Source organism: Rhagoletis pomonella, unplaced genomic scaffold (assembly GCF_013731165.1).
Source record: "Rhagoletis pomonella isolate Grant_MI unplaced genomic scaffold, Rhpom_1.0 Rhpom_scaffold_00012, whole genome shotgun sequence".
In the NCBI taxonomy this organism is placed as follows: domain Eukaryota; kingdom Metazoa; phylum Arthropoda; class Insecta; order Diptera; family Tephritidae; genus Rhagoletis; species Rhagoletis pomonella.
In genome coordinates this window covers 3428595-3437199 of record NW_023458566.1, presented here as the reverse complement: position 1 = coordinate 3437199, position 8605 = coordinate 3428595, and positions in this window count along the sequence as shown.

Sequence of the window (8605 nt, the reverse complement as noted above, 5' to 3'; positions counted from 1 at the left end):
GCTGCTGCCGTCGCCTCTGGTGCATTTTAGAAATTGGGGGTGTGTATCTGCATGTAACTGTAGTAGTGGCGAATTCGCTGCATTTCCTCTCTGTTTCAATTTCCGACAGTTCCGTTTATTTAAAGTCACCCCTGCTCTTCCTCATCCGCTGCCGAACTGACGCTGGACCGAAGATGTGGAATATGATTTGGCTTATTTTTTGGTTTCAGAGAATTCGCCAAAATATTTAAGAGCATCGGAATGATTGGAGAGCAGTAGCAAGAGAGTAGCGTTAGAAGACTTTGGGCTAATATACAGATGTATTGTGTATACAGAAATATGCATAGGCAAGTAGGGGCATTTATTTGACTAACTTTTGGGCGGATTTGGCTTTTCATTAAGTAATAATTTTTTTTATTTTTTTCTTTTAAAAACATTTTCTTAAAAACCATTTACTCAGAGAGTAAATATAGATACTATGAAGTTAAGATTATATGGAATGCTGAAGACAATTATACATACATAATTTGATTAAAAAACAAAATTATTTTCTGAATTTTTTGAAACACCCTTATCTTTTTCAATATCTACATACATGTTTATGTTTTATATTTTATTTTGGTTCGATCGATCAGTTGTGAATGATCTTCAATGATATTCATATTTTTCAATGACTGTCACTTTGTAATATTTTTTTTAATAAACATTGCGCATTAGTCTCTATAATTAGATATGTATAAAATTGTTCGCTAGCATGTGGCCATTTTTATGGTTTTTTCTTTTATAATAATAATTACATTATTACCGATTTTTTTATTGATTTTTTTATTTATTTTTACAGAAGTTAAATGATATTTTCAAACTTTTACTTTAGATATATATACATAAAAAATTTTACTGGGCTCAGTTATTGTCTGGTATGTACGTTAGGGTGGGCTAAAACTTCTAACCTAACCAATTTATGTCCCTTTGAACAATTTTTTTATTCCAATTTTAAAACTCGTGAAATTTTCATTTAAAAAACTTAAACATTTTTTTACAATAAAAAAGTGACCATCATTTCAATTTGCAGGGATGGTATATTTAGGAACAGTAGTCGAGGGTTCTAGCTTTAATTTAAGGCTAAGTGGAAAGTTTTGTCACCTTTGGTTTCTTTGCTAGAGCTTCTTAAATATTGCAAAAACCGCGATTTTTGACAGTTTGACCTCGTTTTTCTGAAAATCTGGAGCTATGGAAACATTTGCCGCATCAAATTTTTTCCCCAATTTTATTGGCCTGTGTTATTAATATGTAATTGCGCTACTTGCAAAAGAAATTGCGTTTGATCTACATCTAAACTGCACAAACTTTATCTCAAACTGTTCAATAGCTATAGCATTTTTAATTTAAAAAAAAATTGTTTGCATGCTATCTAAATGGAACATTTCAAATTTTGAATACAAATTTTTCAAAATGGAATAATTTTCTTCTCAGTAAATAGGTCCTTTTAATGTCATAAATTCTTTAGGTTAGCTTTAGGATGATTGACTTGGTTTTCTCAACCGGTTTCCATCGATTTTGGAAATCTTGATTTTTCGAATAACGAATAAATCTTAACCTCTCGATAAAATTTTTGAGCTTTTCGAAGTTTTCAAGCCTTTTTCCAGTATAAGGAAAGCTCTAAATAGTTTAAAAAATATATCCAATATTATTTGGGGATGAACAGTATATCGTATTAGATTCCAATATGTGTTTGGCCGAGCTCCTCTTCCTATTCGTGTTCTACTTGTTAATGTTCTGACACAAATGGAGAGATCTACACTTTTACTCCACCTCCGATAAAGATTTTTTATGGCAGTAGTACACTCGTAGGTTTGCTATTGTCTGCCGAGAGGCATCCGCTATTTGAAAATAAATTGCTTTGATGTTGCTGGCACCAGAATCATGAACCTCCGGAGTAGCAGGAGGCATATCTTAACACTCGGCTACGACGGCAAGAGCACCACTCAAATCCGAAAAAAAATCAGAAAAAAGCAATAAAATATTTCAAAAGTTAAAATAAGACATAACGTGAATTTTTCACTGATCTTTATATTCTTTACTTTGGACCTTAAAAAACTTTAAATTTATTTTGCTTTGCCCTTTAGTAAATAAAAGCCATCTTTACTGTTAATAGTTTTATTGTAATTTTTGGTCATGACTTCATACCCACATAAGCAATTTTCACTGTATGAAAACTATGTAAAATAAAACCGGTTTATCCGGTTTTTTCTTAATTTTCAATTGAGGATTTTTTTTTTCAAATTGCAGCTTTGAAAAAAAAACGCGAACAATCGAATACCTTAGTTAATTTATTTGGCTCACCCTAACGTACATCTGTATGTAAGTGAAATATAAATTTTTCAATGAGAGTATAAAAAAACTTTTTGGCGATGAGATAAACCCATATGTTAGCTGTTTTCTGGCAATTATCCTTCAACATAACCTAAAAATGTTAGTTATTGCAACAAGCTATATTTTAATTTTAATTTTTTCGATCAAAAAGAATCACTATTTTGGTTTTTATTTATTTTCCGATCAATTATATCCGTTATAATAGAGATAGCATTTTTATGGCAGTTATAAATCTTTTATGATCGAAAAAATTAAAATCCACAAATAACGATTATTCTTGATCGAAAAAAAAAATCATAAAAAATTTTTAAAATTTGATCGGAAAAACAGAAAAAATAAATTGTGATTTTTATTATTTATTAAGATCATAACCGTTAAAATACCGATTCATCGATTACTTGGCAAACCGTACCATATCTCCGTAGTACGAAATGCATCGCTTTTCGCTTGTATATAATGCAAACTGAACGAACAACGATTTTGCTAGAAAAGCCATATTTTCTGACGAAGCACATTCACAACTCGGCGGCTTTGTGTTAACAAGCAAAACTTCAGTATAGCCCGTGATCGTCAAGAAGCGATGGCATTATCGACCCACTTTCCCTTCAAAATGCTGTTGGAAACGTCCTTTCGATCAATCGTGAGCGCAACAGAGGCATGAAAAAAAAAATGTGACAACTTTATGCGAACCGCACTATAATTACTCTGAGATCTGAGATCATTTAAGAAGATGTTAAGATCTGTTAGCTTGTATGGAAAAAATTTGCAAAATTATTGTTTGTCCCGTATTCGGCTCGCATAAATATGGCCACTATAATATATAGTATTGTACTATTTTTCCAGTCTGCGTACTATATACTGTTGGAAAAAATATAGTATGCAAAAATACTATATTTCTTCAATTATAAAGAAATAAAAACATTTACTTATTCACTTGTTGAATTAAATGTATAATAATAAATTATGAAATTTAATAATTAGTTACAGCGCTTGCTGCTAGGGCTATTGGCTGATATATATGTAAATATTTTTTCAGATTTTTTTGAAAAAGTACGGTAAATATCTTATTTTGTGGCTTGCTGTGGAGCACCGGTGTTATGCGAACAATCCATTAACGATTCAGGCCTTTAAGGCGAATATTGAGCAAACAATTCGCGAGATAAAGCTAGAAACCGCAAAGATTTTGGGGTTAGCAGGATTTGCTACTGCGAAACCAGTTGAGGCAGCCACTTGTACGAAATCGTGTTCTATAAATAATGGGAATATTTGCTCTTTCGAATAAACCAAAGAAAAGATTTTATTTTCATACATTTTTTTCATTTTTAAAAAGAACCCACCATATGAGCATCAAGTTTGTCTGATGAAATTCGGCGAGAATAGATGCAGTGATTACTTTTACAAATTATTCGCAAGCAAAGTAACCGGTAATTGAAGTGTATTGGGGTAAAATCGTTGTTCTGGGTATGCAGTTACAGTTGCACGGCAATACTCAATTCCGACTCTTGCGTCCACGTTCGCACATTCTGGGCAAAGGGAGCAACCCATGTACGAGTTGCGGTAACTAATCCGAGTGGAGCCTTGGGAAAAGGCAGAAAGATAGGGAGCTTCTGTGGAGCTAGCGGCTCGCTATATATACGTGTATTCGGTTAAAAAACCAGCACCTTCAGAGCAAAGCCTCCGATGAGACTAGGATTTGAGGGCATATATCTGGAACACCGCGGACCCTTAACTGGGGAAGGTGCTTGTGCCCGGATGATTGATGTCCTTGTAAGGAAAAAATTTACAATACCGTCATCTAAGAAATTCTTTGGATGGGGCAAGGCTGAAAATTTTTGAGCCTTGCGACGATTAATACAGCTGCCATGTAAAGAAGCGCAAATTCGGTGTTAGATTTGTGGTCGGAGAAATACTACGTCGCCGAGTACTGTGGTTTACTCCAGTTGACAAACGTCTAGCCACAGTCCGCATCAAAGCGAGATTCCCCAATATCTCGCTCATCTGCGCCATGCCCCGGCGGAAGAGAAGGACGAGGCGTCCAAAGATTTCTTCTATGAGTGCTTGGAGCGTACAGATGAGCGTTGGCCCGTCACCATATCAAAATTCTGCTTGGTGAATTAAATGCCAAGGTGGGCAAGGAAGGGATCTTTGGCACCACCGTTAAATAATTCAACCTCCACGACGAAACGTCCGATAACGGGATGAGGCTGATCGACTTCATCGCGGACCGAAACATGGTACTAAATATGTAATACTAGGTTCATGCATGAAAATATCCATCAACCTACTTGGCAGTATTCAGATGGGATATCGAGAAGGTTCGGTTTATCGTATTGTGATAGACGGAAGGCAAGCTTCCAGTGTTTTAGACGTACATCGACTCGCTCCAGGACCACTTTCTTTTCTGCAGCCAATATCGATGACGATGGAGCCGATTACCCACCGCCTGACTGACGAATAATGATTACGCGGCTGAAAAACAACAAAGCTGACGGCCTGCCAGCCGAGCTATTCAAATACGGCGACGAGGAGCTTATGAGGTGCATGCATCAGCTCTTATGCAGAGTATGGTCAGATGAAAGCATGTCCGACGACTAGAATTTAAGTGTGCTCTGTCCAATCCCCAAGAAAGTCGATCCCACGATAGGCGCCAACTACCGCGGGATCAGCATTCTAAGCATAGGTTACCAGGTCTTGTCGAGTGTATTGTGTGAAAGACTGAAGCCCACCGTCAACGAACTAATTTGACCTTATCAGTGTGGCTTTAGGGTTGGCAAATCCAGCATAGATGAGGTATTCACAATACATCAAATATTGGAAAATATCCGCGAGAAAAGGATCGACACACACCATCTATTTTTCGATTTCAAAGTCGCTTTCGACAGCACGAAAAAAAAGTTGTCTTTATGCCACGATGTCTGAATTTTTTATGCCCGCCAAACTAATACGGCTGTGTAAAATGACGTTGAGCAATATTACCATACGTATGTGATAGCAGCCTAAAGCATATTAATTGTGCTCTGTCCAATCTACCATTAGGATCATGTCACCATACGTACCAACTACCGCGGGTTTGGGCTCTAATCTGTTGCCTACAAGGTCCCATCGAGTGTATTGTGTGCAAGGTTAAGAAGTTACCTTTATGCCACGATGCTTGAATTTGTTGTACCTGCGAAAATTATACGACTGTGTAAAATAACGTTGTGCAATACCACCAGCTCTGTCGAAATTGGTACACGGCAATTCTGGCAGCTGTCTTTCACCTTAATACAGTCTTTCGAAAGACAAAAGGCTTTCTTACCAACTATCTTGAAGGGTCTTTTCTGTCTTTCGTAAGAATAATTTAAAAAACTGCTAATGAAGAGCTCTTAGCTTTAAATTGTTTGTCTTTTAACAATAATTTTTCTAAAAATTAAATGACAAAAATATATATTGTTCTTTTTAAACAATAAAAACTAAAAATTAAAAGAAAATAAATAAAAACACTCAAAAATTTAATTCAAAAAAGAAAAAAAATAATTAAGTAAGTTCCTAAAAATTAGAAAGATACGTTACTTTTCATAACTTTAAAACCTTAAAATTAATAGAAAATTAAATTAAAAAAGAAAAAAAATTATTTAGTTGTTATGTCTCTAGGGCCAGTTCCTTAAACTACCACATAAAAAAAAAAATATTTTCCTTAAATTCATAAAAATAAATTAAATTGAAAAATATATAAGTAATATAATCTAAATATTAAAAGAAATTTAAATTTAAAAATGAAACAGATTTAATTAAAGAGGAGAAAATTTATTGAAAAAATTAAATAGAAACTAACCATGTTTCTTTTAAAAACAATAAAATCTAAAAACTAAGACAATTGAAATAAAAAAAATTGTATCAAAGAAAAAAGAGAAAATGGTGACATTTTTTTTTGGAACTGCCTAATTTTGATGTATTCAGAAACGGCCGTGAGAGAGATCAGGTATTCCTACGACTAGTTTCGAACAAATCGTAAGCGATCCTCGAGCTGTGATTGCCGCTTGGCTGTCAAAGGTGATATGTACTTATGTATGTTTGTAGGTATGTATACGTAAATATCGGCATTACACTAATACGTAAGCAATCAACGAAAGCCAGAACTTCCGGTTAAAAGAAATTTCCCCAGCAAAAAATCGGTAATCGCTTTTAGTGGTAACGTGTTCTAGAAGGCATAGCGTTATAATGCCTTCGAATTTTTTCGCTTCTTTTAGGCATTGCCAGTAATGCAAAGTAGAATGTGCTACAATATTTTATTTATCTCGCTTCTTCGTTTCATTTCGGGGAATGCAAAGTAGAATGTCCTATAATATTTATTTTTTAATTCGTTTCTTTGCTTAATTTCCGGGAATGTAAAGTAGAATGTCCTACAATATTTTATTTTTTTTGCTTCTTTGCGTCATTTCAGGTAATGCAAAGTAGAATGTCCTACAATATTTTATTAGTTTCGCTTCTTTGCTTCATTTCGGGGAATGCAAAGTAGAATGTCCTACAATATTTTATTTGTTTCGCTTCTTTGCTTCATTTCGGGGAACGCAAAGTAGAATGCTGCATCGTAGTCAGCTGAAAAATGGAATGAATATCCAAAAATTCTTTTTCTACCGTTACTTTCTGTGGAAATTTGTCTTGCATAAAAATCATGTTTTGCTTTGTTCAATTTGCAGCGAAGTTGAAGTCAGTCAATGAAGTGACGTACAAGAGTGAGGAAGTACAATTTTAAGCTTAATTATTAATGAATGTATGTACATACCGATTTTTAAGAAAATCTAAATACCTAAATACATACATACATATGTTTGTATAAAAGCTGATTTATAAAAATTATAATTAATTTTAATCTTTTAAGACATTTTCTGATTTAAATTTAATATAAATAAGTATGTACTTATCTAGGCATTCTACATTAGTTTCTCTGTAAGGCATTCTTTGTTCGCTTCTCTGGATTCTGTTTATCCATGCGTTCTCCCTTCGTTTGAAGGTAATGCTGCGGGTAAGGGCTTACCTCCAATGACATGCCCATGTTAAAATAAGGCCTTCTTGAAGCGAAAGGGTAAGCGATTCCCATCGCCTAACTCGTTTCCACTTTCGTTTCTGTGGTAATCGTGTTTTTTGCTGGGTCCATACAGAATTCAAACAATTAAGCTTCACGACAATTTTGTGAACATGTTTATTGGATCTCTGTTTTACAGCCCCTCCCGCACTCAACCCTTGCGTGTGAGGTGTAGGATTTAATCGGAGCCGGCCTCGTAAATATAAAAAATTCAAGTAAATGCAACAACTCTAGTGTTTTTGTTTTTTTTTTTTTATAATATGCAGAAAAAAATAACTGCAATTTTAAGAATTTCTCGACTTCATAAAATACTCGAACATATGCATCAACTAAAAAAAATCTGTGAAAACCAAACTAAAAAAAGGACGTTGAATATATGTCGCAGTTATCTTTTTACTTTTGAAATTTTACGATTTTTTTACTTTTAATCATTTTAGATACATACATTAAAATGTTAAAATTTAACGGTAAAAATTCTCCTCTTGCCAAAACGAACGAGTCTAGTGCAATAAAACAGGTGTGTGACCAAAGGAAAAAAAATTGCATTGAGTAAAAGATGACTAAGATTCGAGAAACTAAAATTCCATTTATACAACTTTTATTGCCACACTCGAAATTCATTCTAGAATTGTTATATGTATTTATATAGTACATGAAAAAAGTAGTATATGTACATGTGCATAATAAATACTGTGTATAAATTTCCTATGCCAATATTTAATTACTTTTAAATAATATGGCTTTTAAATTAAGGCGTGCGAGTAAACGTTTTAGATGATTAAGTTTGGTGGTACGGGGCGTATACGTTACATACGCAGTTACGGTTATATGAGCACGAGTGGTTATTTTTGCTTTTTTAAGTAGATATATGTAGCTTTTCAGATTTTCATTTACATAAATACAATTTCGCATTTGATAACTGAAGATAATTCATTTTCTAAGATAAGTGTGCCTCCATTTTCGATCAAAAACACGTTTTCGAAAAATGTAGCAACTAGGAAATTTGCTCTAATACCTATGGAACTCGTCTTACTGGACGTACACTGTATTAAGAAACGATTATGAAAATATTCAAGAAATTTAAAAAAATTATTATTTTTGTAAAAACTATGTATGTATGTATGTACATTAGACTGGGTCGAAAAAAAAGTTGCTAATGTCCGCCCCTAAATTTAAAGATTATGTTGA